Here is a 14,469-nt window from a genome sequence, read left to right as displayed (position 1 = left end):
TTTTCAAAAAATTTAAGTGTGTATAGATGGAAACTTTCTACCTTTCATCCCCAACAACATCAACATTAATGGTTGGTTTCAGAGTAACAGCCGTGTTAGTCTGTATGCTCTAATAAATTGGTTAGTCTCTAAGGTGCCACAAGTCCTCCTTTTCTTTTTGCGAACATTAATGGTGTTTCTCTTCCCATTATGTTCTGAGTGACCCTGCCTGCCCACATTTGCTATGGTTCAGGAAATTATTTCCAGATGATACAAACATAGAGGTATGCCCAGTCAACTATTCAAGTGGCAGATGGTGGTGGATTGTGCTCCTGGGAGACTGATTTCAATCCCTAGTTTAAAGTAGCCCAGATATCTGTACCTCTCTCTCTAGCCAAACGCTGGTAAGTGGGGGAAATGAAATGTAGGGCTGAGGTGGAAACAGACATTAAAAACTTCTCCTTGTGAACTGCTCTTGTAGCAGTTCTTGCTGGTTGTCTAATTACTTTCAGATCTCATTTTATATGGAAAACCCTAACCTAACATTTGTTTAGCCCAGCCTCTTGTTGTTCCAAACTCTCACTTAATTTTTTTTTTTTACAATTGAAAGTGAGTATGTCAAGTGACCTTGAAACAACAGGCTGCAGCTGGGTTTATAGGAGAGCAGTTGTCCACAGAGCCCAGATAATTGGAAAAAATCATACATTAGGTTAAATCAATGTATTTAACACTTCTCTACTATTTATGTTAAAATCCTATTGGTTATTTTAATCCATTATTACCAACCCCTTTGATCTGTTAGGTATCTCTACCATGATCATTTTACATGGTGGAAGCATAATGGGGGGGTAACATATGGAGTGATATGCTGTTACAGATGAGGGATTCCTCTTTAATCCTATACAAACAAGCATCAAGCAGAATATTTGGGGGTGATGCCTCTGCTCGAGAAGAATGGAGATATTACTGGGAAGCCAGGTGATGTGTGTGAGCAAGAGGGAGTTCAGAGGAGGGGAAAGTGATTGAGATGAAGAAAGGAAAAGTGACAGAACAAAGGAAGGAACCTACAGAGCAAGGGAGAGAAAGGGAGAGCAGAGAAAGACAGATGGACAGACAACCACCTGAGCAGATCCGTGCCCTCTCTCTCACTGAGATGCCAGAGCCCCCACCAACAGGCCCGCACAAGAGGTATCTGACACTGCTGACATGCCAATTAGGGCGCAGTAAAACACTGAAATTTGCCAGCTCCAGGAGAAGACCAGAAAAGTTGACATGACTCAATTTATCTAGCGTCCTAGGAGAGCTGGGGATTATATTTTTACCTATATATTTAAGTATTGTATTTTGGGGGGCAAATGCAATCCCAGAGAAGTATGAATGAGCTAAAAAGATGGGTGACCACATACCCTAGCATGATGACAAGTAGATAGGACATGAGAGAGCATATGCAACAAAAGTTTACTGATGGTCATGTACTGCCTATTGCGTAATGTGCACTTGGTGGTGGTTAACCTGCCTGTGTAACCTGTATTTGGACTCTCTGTGTGGAGGCACAGGGTAAGAGCAGCAACATTACCACTGCCTTCCATGCACTTGTTCCTAACATAATCTCATTTATAATGCAAAGGAAGCCATGGAGCTAATATACAGGAAAATACAACACTCCAGTTACATAGATGATGAAGATGGTTGGCATGGACTCTCACAGGAGCCTGATTTCATCAGTAATCAAGATAGACCAGGCTGGACAGTAAAACTGTGACAATCACAGTGGGGAATGCTCCTCACATATTCTGGTCTGGTTGGAGGAACACTGGAACTGAAGGAACCACACTATACAAGAAAGCTTCAGCTACTCTTGGGTTTCTAGCTCTTGAAAGGGGAAGAAGTGTCCCCAGTCTCTTTGGGTTCAGTATACAAGTTGTACGAGGAAGCCAGACAAATCTCTTGAGCAATAGAATCATTGGGTGGGCAGAGAGGAAGGCATACCATATGCTCCCAAGCAGCTAAAGATTGAAAATATGAAGGGTTCAAGGTACAACAGCTCTTCCTTCAGGTGCTTCCTCCTTGTCATAGGACCCCCCCTCCCCGACCATCTTGGCCGGGCCACCTGGTCCTTTAACAATGATCTGTTTAAATTTGAAAAAAAAAATGTATTTCAGTTTGAGGTCCTTTAAAAGACCTGATCAATAAGCAATTATTATGTCTACCATCAGATAAGGGAGAATTATGATTATATACTTTTATGCCAAACAGGGTAGATAACCTTGGAAAAAAATCCATATAATTCCTGAGACACCATAGCATCTGCAGCACAAAGTTGTCTTCAACATCTTTTTACAGACCAAGAGGGAATGACTAATGTGGACATTTAAGGGTAGCACATCACTGATGCTATACCCATGCTAACATGATCATTACTATAATTAGTAATTGATTAATTATTAATTTGAGGCATCACCGCAGGTGCACAATCTACATTCAATTTAAGATGAGCTTCTGGTGGTATTAAATGTTATTTTTAGGAGTGCAAAGTCCAGAGAGGGCAGTAAATCAACAGGACTGCTCACCCCAGTAAGCTAGCCTGCTGCAATATTCTTCTTCTAGCTGCAAGCAACAAAATTGTTTGACAGCCAGAACAGAGAAAGTTACAACAGTCAAGACGTGATACAACAAGGGTCTCAGTGGTAATGGTGAGAAGTTGGTGAATTTTATAAAAGCATTCCTACCGAACTTGCAATGTCCTAACTAACTCTGATCAGAAAATGGCCAGGATGGGACCCAAATTCATAAAAGCAATGCTCAAAAGAACATAGCAATTGCATAAGACAATTATGAAACAGGTAGGTTACAGATCAGAATAAGTCAAACTGCATACAAGTGATACAAAAAAAGTACATTCAGCAGTTTGGCAAGTTGTGCTTTGGATCCAGCAGTTAATGAATAGCAAAATAGTGTCCAAAGTTGGTACATTTTCCCATTACTTTGAAATCTCATCCATACCTGACAAATCCAATTGGGTAAGATGGGAAAATTAATTTGGAATGGAGGCCCTGATCCACAAAGGTATTAAAGGTCTAAACCTCAGATTTAGGTGCCAAAGCCTCATGTTTAGGCACCAAAGTCCCAGTTTTAAGCTCCACTGAACTGCCACTGAACTCTGTAGGCACATAGATACCAACTGCCTCTATATTTTCAGGGTAAATGTTCCCTGCCACCCACGTTTTTGTCTCTGGGCCTGCGCAGTGCTTCCTCACTCTAGTCATCCAGTCATCTATCTCCCGTATAAGCCCCAGAGTGATTCACACACAGAGGAAAGATATACGTTTGCCTAAGTCGCATAAGATGCCTGATTTGGTAGGCATGCTCAGAGGCCACCTACAAGACTGGGTCCCATTTACAGTCTGGCTACCACCAGAGGAGGAGGAGGTGATGGTGCTGCCCACCTTATAACTCTTAGCCTGATGGCTAACGCACTTGCCTGGGTTGTGGGAGACCCTGCCTTCAAATCCCTTCCCTCTGCCAGCATGGGGAAGAAAACATTTTGAATAGGAGTCTCCCACCTCTCAGGAGAGTCTTTTAACCACTGCATTATAGGATAGTCTGATGTAGGGCTCCCTCAGTCTCTCCTGTTGAAGCTTTTCCACAGTAGCTAAATAATGAGAGTTTGGAACAGGGGAACTGGATCCAGGATTTCCCACTTCCCAGATGGATGCCCTAACCATGGGACCGCAGAGTCATTCCCATTCTTTCTCTCTCTGGTCCCATGACTATTTAAATATTTATCCATAGTGGAACTGTCACAGGGCCAGAGAGAGAGTGAATCTGTAGTCTGGTTCGGACAAAATCTCTTCAGCGATGTTTGTGCCTGAAGATTGGGGGGGAAAGGGGAGAGAGAGAGCACGCACACACACACACACACACTTTTGCCATTAAAAAAGAATTAAACACCATTATTCTTTGTTTTATATACAGATATACAATACACTTAATCTTAAAGTTTTGCATTCATTTTGCAAAAACGAGTTGTTTTGGCTGCTTTGAAAAAGCCTTGATGAAGCAATCTTTTCCAGTTTTGCCCTTCCACATAGCTTGCCCACAGGAGGGCCTGATTTCATATTGTGCCTGGGCCTGTTCAAGGTCTATAGTGTATGCTCTAAGGCAGGGGTGGCCAAACTGAGCCTGAGAAGGAGCCAGAATTTACCAATATACATTGCCAAAGAGCCACAGTAATACATCAGCAGCCCCTCATCAGCTCCCCACACCCACTCCCAGTGCCTACCACCCACCGGCAGCCCCACCGATCAGCGCCTCCCTGTCCCTCCCCATGCCTCCTGATCAGCTGTTTCATGGCATGCAGAGGCTCCAGGGCGTGAGGGGGGAGGAGCGAGGGCACTGCAGGCTCAGGGGAGGGGGCAGGAAGGGGTGGAGTGGGGGCAGGGCCTGTGGCAGAGCCAGGGGTTGAGCAGAGAGCACCCCCCAGCACATTGGAAAGTTGGCGCCTGTAGCTCCAGCCCTGGAGTTGGTGCCTATACAAGGAGCCGCATATTAACGTCTGAAGAGCCACACGTTGGCCACCCCTGTTCTAAGGTGTAGGACAGGGAATACAGCTGAGTAAAATGTTTTGATTGAAACTTTCTTCAGTGAAAAATGCACATTCAGCAACACAGAAACATTTTGTAAATTCATGTCTAGTTTGTCAAGTTGTTTTGGTTAAAAAACAAACACACCAAAAACAGTTTTCAAAATAAATCAAAACATTTTCTTTCAGCCTGTTTGAAATAAAACATTTTGATTTATTTATTCTAGAGGGCTTTTTGTTTCGAAACTTCCGTTGATTGTACTAAAAATTTGTTAAATGTAAAAAAAAAAAGTTCAAAATACAAATGTTTTGTTTGACCCAAAATAACTTTTTTACTTTTGGTTTTGATTTGACCCAAAACTATATTTTTCCTCCCAGTTTTTTGGAGTTGTAAGTGAACAAAAAAATCTGTTATTCACCCATCTCCAGTCGGGAGGCCGTGATATTCCTCCTTCAGATTTTCCCACCAAAGAGAACCCACAGATCCAGTCTACAGTGCAGGGACAGATTCAGGCCATTAGGCATAGCCTGAAGATCAAACTGCTATCCCGAGGTAAGATATGAGATACAAAGGTTCAAATTCCCAATCCTCAAATTATGAACTGATTGTATTGTGGGAGAAAAGTTTCTCAGGAGTAGGTGGGCAGGAATTCCTCTCAGCTATGAGAAGCTCAGGGTAAGCAACTAACTTCCTTGCTAAATATAACTTAATCAGGGCAAGTGCAACTCATCACCTAATCAGGATCACATAAAAAATTCTGGCTTGCTTTCAAATAAAAATCTTTGCAAATTAAAGCTGTGGGGGTTTTTCTATGACTTAAAAAAGGAGCTTGACAGAAACTTGATTTTATCCCTTAGCCAAATAACTGTATATTGCACTGTTGTAGCCATGTCGGTCTCATGCTATGAGAAAGAGAAGGTGGATGAGGTAATATATTTTATTGGACCAACTTCTGTTGATGGAAAAGACAATCTCTGCGTAGTGTGAAAGCTTGTCTCTTCCACCAACAGAAGTTGGTCCAATAAAAGATATTACCTCACCCAACTTGTCTGTCTCAAAAAATTGTACAGGCAGTTGTGCTTTGAACTTGTTTGTATTAACTGTTCCACCAAAATTGATTCTGACTACAGCAGCAATTCTCAAACTGTGGGTCTGGACCCCAAAGTGGGTCACCACACTTTAATGAGGTCGCCAGGGGTGTCTTAGACTTGCTGGGGTCTGGGGCTGAAGCCCGAGCCCCACTGCCCAGGTCCGAAGCCGAAGCCTGAGGGCTTCAGCCCTGAGCGGTGGGGCTCAGGTTACAGGCCGCCAGCCTTGAGCTGAAGCCCTTGGCATTTGGTTTTGGCCTTCCAACTCGGGGCAATGGGGCTTGGGCTTTGGGGCTTTTTCTTATATAGGTGCCTATTACCCTCCACCCCCTGTACCGATTTTTCACACTTGCTATCTGGTCACCCTAAATAGAAGTGTACAAGAATAGCCTTGCTCCTCCAGTTTAGTATCCAAGATATTCCTTTAGCCCAACCCTCTCTGGAGAGAGTCACTGAATTCAAACCTGGGCTTACCTCTGCTCAGATGTCCCCACCTGGTGGTCAGATTGTAAACCTGTCCATATCATTTTCCTGCTGTCCAGTGGTTTCAGTGATCCATATATTCTGTTGAATTATCTTTTCTGTTGGTGACAGACAAAATAATACCCCTTCCCCATTGTCCCTGAAAAAGCCCTTGCCTGTTCCTCATTCCATGCTCCTTCCACACCACATTGTCTATAGAACTAGGTTAGGGCTATTGATTCATTCCTACTCTCCTTTCTACTGGGGAATTTCCCCCCCCAGTAAATATAATCAGAGACTGCCTTTTCATGATCTGATCAGCCTTTCTTCAGTTCCTGCTCTTTTAAGGTTCTTGCAGACTACCAGTGCTTTATGGAAACTGTATTGACCCTTCTACCTTGACTACTTCCAATTTCTTTTCTGTAACCCTTATTTTCTCTTATCTGTTGCTGCCTAGCTCTCCAAGGCTACAGATCATAGCTGCCATCAGAGCTGTTGCCAACTTTTGCCCTTTTTCCTCACTATTTTTTTTCCCAACCCTCAGTTTCTGGAGCCAGATTATTTCATGGGAATCTCAACTATTTACTTTTAAACTAAGTTTATAGCCCTCATAGTTACAGAGAAAAGTTTGATAACACAAATCAAGTGTACTCTAAAGGCTCAGAAGACTGACACCAAAAAGAACCCCAAATTTATTATTATTTTTTTTTAAATCCCATGATTTAAAGACAGACAATCTCATGACTTTGGGGGTTTAGTCTGAGTCATGAATTTTAAATACTGCATCACTTTTTATTTGACAAGGACCATACTTGTGTCTGTAAATTTGTCCAGACTGCATGGCAACAGGAGACAACTGTAGCAATACTATGCTCAGAGCCCAACTGCTCCTCTTTTGCTTTCTTAGTGGACCCAATCATCCCATGCCAGCTATTCAAGTTGTATAACAGCATCTCCAGCTCTGCCAGATGCATCTTAGCTTCTGGTTGCCTAGAGAACCTGCACGCCATGCAATTATAGAAGAGGTCAGGACCGGCACAAGTGAAGAACAAGAAGGGAGAGAAAATATTGGAAGAGAACACACAAATAAAAGTAGTAACAGTGGTTTAAGACCATTTTTCTAGTTTAAAAAAATCTCTATTATTGACATATACAGGCATTTGTTTTTAAATAATGTTTTCAAGTTTGTTTTGTTCTAACTGGCCTCCATGCTGAAAAGCCAAAAGCAAAACAAAAGATCAAGAGCTGGGTAAGTGAAGAAGCACTCTAGTTGCAAGCCTCTCAGCAGTAGAATAATTAGGTTAATGTGCAATGTACGATTATCCACAGAACCTACAACAGGATGAGAAGAGGATGAAAAGATTAAAAGCAACAATTAAAACTGTCTATAACCATACCACTCTGAACAGGCCTGATCTTGGACGCTAAGCAAGATCAGTCGTTGGATGAAGACAGCTTTGGCATATGGGTGATTGTAGACTTTTTGATTCTACCCTAATGCCAGGTAGTGCTCTTTTGAAGACATTTTCTCTCTCTCTTTTTTAAAAACCACTTTTCCACTAAAAGCAAGTGCAAAACAGGAAGATACAGATCCACAAAGGGACTTAGGAATTTCTGAGATCCACAAAACCTCCACTCAGCTGCTGCCTAAACTCATTCAGCACCTAACTTTTCACTGTAACATAGATCATAGAAGGTTAGGGTTGGAAGGGACCTCAGGAGGTCATCTAGTCCAACCCCCAGCTTGAAGCAGGACCAATCCCCAATTTTTGCCCCAGACGCCTAAATTGCCCCCTCAAGGATTGAACTCACAACCCTGGGTTTAGCAGGCCAATGCTCAAACCACTGAGCTATCCCTCCCTCCAGATCCATACTTGCCTCAGCCACCTATCACATATGAAAGTCTCAGCCTGATCCTGAAACCAGGTGAAGCTAGGCATTCTCATACTACCTTTAAAAAACAACAGCAACAAGAAAGATTTTCTTCTTTTACCTATTGTAGAAACGCCCAACAGATGCACAAACTGAGGTGCAAGATGGGCAATATGTACCAATGACAGATTTAAAGTTCAACATCTCAAAACTCATCAGAGCCTGATAGGAGTTTTATATCATTAGAGAAGAGGTTTTCCAATGAGATAAACAGTATTTACTTCTAGCCCTGGAAATCCTGAGATGTTTGATGTTTAAAATTGTGATTTATACATGGAAAAACCATTTTAGGTAATTTATGTATGGAATATAAATTACCTAAAATAATTGTCCATTATTATTTTAAAGTGGGAAATCTTCCCTTTTCCACTGTATAAATCTCCCACTTCTTGTCCTAATTGCTTTAAATATAAATGCCCAGTTTTGTAGGGTCTGAGCAGTCCCACTGTATGATCAAATATGTAAGTGTTCCACTTATATCAATGTTTATATTACAAACTAGTCTGATAAAATAGCAGCCCTCTTAGACTTTGGATATGTTATCAATTAATACAAAATGCAAGAACTTGAAATACACATCTGCAAGGTTGGGGGTGAGAGTGGGAGGTGGGCCCCCGGGAGTCACCTCACAAGTCGAGAACCAGTGTTGAACCGGATTGGCCCTGTCAACACTGGTTCTCCACTTGTGAGGTAACTCCCTTCTCTTCATGTGTCATTATATAATGCCTGCATCTGTAATTTTCACTCCATGCATCTGAAGAAGTGGTTTTTTACCCACAAAAGCTTGCGCCCAAATAAATCTGTTAGTCTTTAAGGTGCCACCGGACTCCTTGTTGTTTAAGTAAAAATAGCATCTTCTTATTCAACAGATCCATTTTCTGTATATATTTCACAATCAGACCTGCCCTCTAGTGACAAATACATTTGTACTGCTGTTTAGTCCTTCTAGTGCTAGAGAGCTCAGCTAACATAGCTGAGAGAGAATGGACTAGATGGATTCAGGTTTCAGAGTAACAGCCGTGTTAGTCTGTATTCGCAAAAAGAAAAGGAGTACTTGTGGCACCTTAGAGACTAACCGATTTATTTGAGCATAAGCTTTCGTGAGCTACAGCTGAAGTGAGCTGTAGCTCACGAAAGCTTATGCTCAAATAAATCGGTTAGTCTCTAAGGTGCCACAAGTACTCCTTTTCTTTTTAGATGGATTCCGTTATTCCTTGTGCATCATTGCTAGAATTGCTTACAGAGTTCTAATCAGTTATACCTACACAACCCAGTTGCATAGGTGTAACAGAGGGCCTAATTTGACCCAAAATACCATACTTTATTATTTGTTGAGTTAGTAGGGAGGGAACATTTCTGTCAGCTGAATATCTTTAAGCTAGAAATAATGGATAGTACATAAAGAGCACCACAAAATGAAACGTAGACAGTAGCTGTCCAAACTCAAACTTTAATTAAGGCCAACATTAGGCAATTTTTTCTACATTTTAAAATTAGCAGAAATATTTTTATTCTTTTGAACATTAATAGGATATAAACATTTCCTTGCAGTTTACTGTCTGAAGACTGAACATTGTACTAGACAACTGAAACTGACTAGTCTAATTTTCATTATCCACGCTGAGAAAAAAGCAAAAAGTAAACAATATAAAAGGTGAAAATAAAAATTACATTTTTAAACATCCTTTTAGTTTAATAAGCTGGCTCGTAGCAACAAGTGAATTTGCTTCTCACGGTGCTTTATCTTTTTGGTGACCCTTTAATAGGCAACACCAAGGGCGCCTCCAAATCCGAAGGACGGTTCGGGGAGGGGGGGGGGGGGGCTCCAAAAATGCGCATGGTCGCAGTGAGACTTGGTGGGTAACATGGCCTTTTATTGGACCGATTTCTGTTGGTGAGAGAGCCATGGAGCGCACTCTGGGTTCGCCATGCATTGGCCATACTATTTGCTCTGCCCTGAGGGAGGGTGGAGATGAGGCCGGGGAGCTGCCGGCGGATGGGTTTCGAGCCTGCCTCAGGACCGGGCTGTCAGCGGGTAACGTGGGGATGACCCCGCGCTGGGCTCGAGGCCAACAGCGCCGCGTCCTCTCGCGGAGTAGAGAGGTTGACTTTCTCTGCTTCCGCCCGAAGCCTCATTTCAGCAGGGGGTATCCCTCCGCGTCTTCCCCCCCCCCGCCTCCTCCTCCGCAGCAGCTGTCCGGCTGCCCCATGCGATGTCCGTTCAACTGTCAGGTTAACCGCCCCGCCACATACCAGGCGAGACGCCGTGGGAAGGCGGCGGCTCCAGGCCGGGAGCCCGCAGGGAGGAGGAAAGGCGCTTGGGAAGTAGTTCCGGTGAGGAGCCGGAGGAGGGAAGTTACCGTCGCGCCGCCGCCGCCGCCGGGTGAGTAAGAGCGGCGCGGGACAGGGGCCACCGCCGGCGTGTCGCGCTGCTACTGCAGCAGCAGCTGCTCCTCCCGCTCCCTGCGCCCGGCGGGCTCTGCGGGCGGGCGGCCGCGGCTCCTCCCAGGGGCGGGCTGGGGGCGGGGCGGCCGCACTCGCGTTTCCTCCTTCGGCGCCATTTTGTAGCGCAGAGAATCCGCAAATAAAGAGCGGGCGGCAGCGCGGGGTGGGGGAGGTGGTGACCGCTGAGGCCCCGGGTCTGGGCGCTGAGGCGGGTGCGGAAGGTGCCGCCCTTGATGTGACAGGCCCGGCCCGGCCCAGGCAGTCGGTGCGCGGGGACAGCGAGGCCTCCGCGCCGTAAGCAGGAGGTGAGTAGCCGAGCAGCCGCCCCTTCTCCCGGGGTGCCGCCGCTGCCGTCTCCTCCATCTCCCTCTCCTCCGCTCGGGATGCGCCCGCTGGAGCGGGGCCGGTGCGCACCGGGCACCAGGGTGTCCCTGTCCCGCTGCTTTTGAGGCTGGGGGCTCCGGGCCGGGCGGCTCCGGCCGTTACCTACGGGGGCAGGGCAGAAGCACCTAGAGCCATTTTGTGTGAGGCGCAGGCCAGAGCCCGGCTGGGTGCGTGAGTCAGGGCCGGGCCCCGGGGGCGCCCATTGTGCCCACCCGCCGCCTGGGGAGGCCCCGTTTTCTCTTGTAGGCTGCGGCGACAGCGGCCAGGACGGGTTGGGCGGAGCCCGGGCCCGCGGGATTAGGAGCCATTCGGGGGCTCTGCTCCCCCCTTCCACCGGCAATGAGCCGTAGCCCCGCCGCAGGGAGCGGCCTGTGCGCTCCGCTGTCAAATGGCCCTTCTTGCTGCGGGGGCGGCTGCTGCGGCCTGGCTGGGGCCGTGCGGGAGAGGTGAACGATTTCCAGTGGCTTGTTCAGCGTGGCGGAAGGGTCCGCTGGTAGAGCTGCAGCGCACTTAGGTGCCCGTCCCGCGGCGGCTGCTGCACATGCTTAGCTTTACGCTCCGTGCGGGTTTCCGGGAAGGCAGTGGGACTAGTCACCGTGCCTAAAGTTAGGTATGTGTAGAAATCTTTGTAGAGCCGGGGCCTTGTTTTGCATTTTTGCTTGTTTTTGTTTTGGAGACGCTGATACCTGTAGTGGTGGTTTCTACGCAGACTGTAATATAAAAAATTAGCTGCCAGGTATTTTTTAAAAAAAAGCCCGTAAAGCAATGTTATAACTAGAACAATTGAAATTAACTGCATCATTTCATCCCTGTATCTAATATTTTATGTCCCTTTACAATATGTCATCAATACCGTAGTATGTTAAGTGGCATGTGAGATAAAATAGAACATTATGATCCTCAAGCATGAGCCTTTTAGTTCATGTGTCAAATATGGCAAAGTAATGTCTGCTATAATCAGCTTATAATAAGTTAAGAATTTACATAGAAATTTTAAATAAAAACCCATCCTGTGTTCCAACTGTGTGTGTTAATGTGTTAGTATAGGTGAAATACTAATGTACGTTTGATATTACTGAGAGCAAAAGTAAAAGGCTGGAAACTTGACAAGCTACCATTTGTCACCAGAATGAATTTTTGGGTTAAGATGCACATTTTTTTAGTATGATAATGAATAAATTATACCATGTATAAACAGTGAATTTGTGTTTATTTCAATAGGACGTATTGAAGATTACTCTTTAAAAGAATTCTTGTTTGTTCTTGTAGAAAATAGCACATTGTCATGCTCTTACAGAAAATTACAATAACCTTAGCAGTGAGCTTGATCATTCTTTCAGTTGAGAGCCAACTGAGGGGAAGCATCTTTAGCTATTGCACAATATTTAAAGGTTTCAGAGTAGTAGCCGTGTTAGTCTGTATTTCCAAAAAGAAAAGGAGTATTGTGGCACCTTAGACTAACCAATTTATTTGAGCATAAGCTCATCCGATGAAGTGAGCTGTAGCTCACGAAAGCTTATGCTCAAATAAATTGTTTAGTCTCTAAGGTGCCACAATACTCTTTTTCTTTTTGACAATATTTAAAGTTGCTTATTCTTTGTGCTTTGCTTTTTAAAAAAAAAAACTTATTTTTTAGTAAACGTATTCTATGTACTGTGGTCAGCATCTTGGAGATGGTGGTCCATTAACATGTTTTCTTACCCATCTTACTATTGGCATGTTAATGACATTTAAAATGAAAATTGATAAAATAACAAACAAGACCCCTTGGGTCTTGAGCTTGCAAATAATTAAGCATGCAATAACTTTGAGTACCTCATGCTTAAGTGTTTATAGGATTGTTGCTTTACTGATTTATTTTATTTTTCCTTTTCCCATATCCAGGTGTGTATATATACTGATAAAACAATAAGCAATATAAAACAGCCAGTCAACATTCAAAGACCTAAAACAATTTAGGTTGGCTTTTAACTCTCCTTCATGCTGCTGTAGATGTGTCAGTAGTTTTGAGGAAGTTACTTAATGTGTCTCAATGTTGACTACCGGGGTGGTGTTATCAATCTGCTCTGTGTAGCTAAACCTCTCAAGTTTAAATTGCTAAGATACTGTGAAGTCTTGCTGATGCAGAAAGTCTGCCATGTTTCAGTAATAGGGTGTAGTGTTTATATAATGTACAAAAAAACTATTAAGAGGAAGTTATCTATTTAGGTTGCAAAGTCAACCCCTAAGTTAAGAAATGCCAGACTTGCATGAGCAACTGTAACATGAATTCTGACCCTTGTGCATCCATCCTGTGCACTGAATAATATTAATCCAGGAGGTGTGGGGGGGAATACACACTATCAGATTAAAGATTATATCATTATGCATATGCGGGGGTGGGTGGGAATTAAGATTGTACAGGAAACTTACATCTGATATTTCCTAACGTTTGAGCCACATGGCTTTGCAACCAATTAACTGTTTTACTGTAGAGTTTTAATATAATTTTATAGTTCTTAAAGGAAAAAAAGTGTTAAGATTATACATATAGCATCATTAGCATGATTTGAACTCTGAACCTTCATTGCCTCAGGACTCGTACTACAGTAGGAGAAATAACTTGGTAGATTAACTTCTGGTAGCTTTTGCTGGGGTGCAGGCAACCTGGCCTGTTTCTGATCGGTACAATGCCCCTAAAGCCTTGTGCTTGGTCCAGACAGAGATGGTTGTAGGAATGGAGCCCAGCTGTGCTCCCACCACTGCTTTTGCAGCTCCAAGGTGTTTCTGCTGCTGCAGCTTTGGCACAGCACCTAGGACCTGTTTTAGAATGTTTACATTTTGTTGTTTTGGCATGCTGCCAAAATTTCATCAGGCAAACAAGTAGCATATGGGAAAGAGCTGTCTAACATTGTAACTTCTCATGCATTTCATGGGACAGGCAAAAGGCACATCCCTATCTCCAAGGCTTTCGCCTTGCTGAATTTCAGACATGCCAAACAATGCAGGTGTTAGAATCACTTACAAAAATAAGTGAGCCTTTTATTATGAAGAGTGGTAGACAGCCTAAACATAGGGGGCCACTACTGGTTCCATCCTATGATGTAGAACAACTTGTGATGTTTTTGGATGACAGCATATGGAGCAAAAGTGATTAGTAAGACTGAGTATTTCCATTATGATCCCATTTTCAGTTGCTTAGCTCTTTCCAAAATTTTCATCTATTGAAATTTCATCTCGGAGCATGATTTCTGCCCACAAATGGGTTGTTTTAGAAAGTTTGAGCAAAAAGACTTTGGTGGCTTTTCAAAAAGGGGGAGGGGGGGTGGGCGGGCCTGGCAGCAAATGCTTCCCTTTTAAAAAGTTTGAATAGCTGTATCTCCACTTGTTCCGAGGTAAAGTGTCTTTATTTAACCAGGCTGAGAGGTTGAAAATTGCACTTCGTACATGCACTGTACTTCAGGTGCAACTTTTAAGTACTTTTTGCCACTGTTCTGTGCATGGCTAACATACCAGTGTGGTGTATGTACATTGATGGAGCCCTCTTTCATTGAGCGAGTATAGCTTTGCACATCTGAAAACAGTATTTTCCCAATGCAGTTTAAAAACATGAAAAA

General features: G+C 43.8%; 1 protein-coding gene across 3 annotated transcripts in view; it reads left to right on the top strand.

The window, feature by feature from the left end:
- The first annotated feature begins 10,251 nt into the window (after positions 1-10,251).
- The window catches only part of WTAP (WT1 associated protein), a 36,355-nt gene continuing 32,137 nt past the window's right edge, over positions 10,252-14,469 (top strand). For 2 of the 3 annotated variants that reach the window (XM_073337821.1, XM_073337826.1), the window contains exon 1: positions 10,594-10,794. The gene's annotated coding sequence lies outside the window, so the exon portion shown is untranslated. Of the gene's footprint in view, positions 10,428-10,593; positions 10,795-14,469 lie in introns of those variants that run through there. The other variant, XM_073337822.1, reaches the window with a different exon arrangement.

The sequence above is a fragment of the Lepidochelys kempii genome, chromosome 3 (assembly GCF_965140265.1).
Source record: "Lepidochelys kempii isolate rLepKem1 chromosome 3, rLepKem1.hap2, whole genome shotgun sequence".
Taxonomy (NCBI): Eukaryota; Metazoa; Chordata; order Testudines; family Cheloniidae; genus Lepidochelys; species Lepidochelys kempii.
This window is presented reverse-complemented; position numbering and strand designations above follow the sequence as displayed.